Source organism: Theobroma umbraticum, unplaced genomic scaffold (genome assembly GCF_002168275.2).
Source record: "Theobroma umbraticum cultivar Fairchild unplaced genomic scaffold, ASM216827v3 scaffold_89.0, whole genome shotgun sequence".
NCBI lineage: Eukaryota > Viridiplantae > Streptophyta > Magnoliopsida > Malvales > Malvaceae > Theobroma > Theobroma umbraticum.
This window is the reverse complement of record NW_018397271.1, coordinates 2,129,149-2,130,158: the sequence shown is the minus strand read 5'-3', so window position 1 is coordinate 2,130,158 and position 1,010 is coordinate 2,129,149.

Sequence of the window (1,010 nt, the reverse complement as noted above, 5' to 3'; positions counted from 1 at the left end):
CTCTCGATCTTTAATCCTCCTCACTTTTTCTTATTTCCTCATTTTGCAAAACAATTTTTTTCTCACTAACTGTCGTTTCTTTGCTCTCGTAGACCTACCTCTTCAACGGTTGAAAATTACATATTTATAGCCATTAAAAAGCCCTAAAAATTGAAATCCCAAATAGTTTAGTTCTATTGAAACACATTAGGGCACCATGGCCTTCCTCTTTAAGCGCCATGGCACTCTGCACTTGTATTTCTTTTCAATGTTTTTCAACTGGCACCACGGCCTTTCTCCGTAGGCACCATGATACTAAGCTCTCAGGATTTAGTATGGGAGTAGTGCTCCCTTCGATGCTATGGCCTTGAGTTTTTCAAGGCCGTGGCATTGCTTTTTTATGCTACCTTGGTGTTGAACTGCTTTAATACCTCATCTTGCAACATGATTTCTTTTTACCTCGAAGCTAATCTAGGAAAAATGGCAAACATAATTATTGTAGGTCTACCTCTAAGCTTTCCAATGCTCTAAGAATCACATTGATTGGATCTATGTAGCTTGAGTTATGTCTTAATTACCACAACATGTTCAGTGAAAATCTACACTGGTCTTTATTGCATAGTTCATCACTAGTTAACTTATGCATTTGAAAACCTACAAAAACAAGAACTAAATCAATATTGGCTTAAAATACAACTTCCATCATGAAAATGATAGAATTACTTGAATTGAACTAAGTTAACATGCTTTAAACTAATTAACTAAAAACATAAAAACTAACTAAAATTAACTTAAAATACAAGGGCTTAGTTATTTTAACTTCTCAAACTGTAACTAAATAACTCTATATAATAGAGTTATCAATGATCAATATAAACAATAACTTTTGTGCCAATCAAGTATGAATGAAACTTGTCAAATGCATACACAACATCTAAAAATTAGTTTTAGTAGTAGTATATTTCATCTGAGTTTCAGTCAAGGTTTTGCTAGCATAATATATAAAATGAAAACCTTTATCTTTTCTCTGT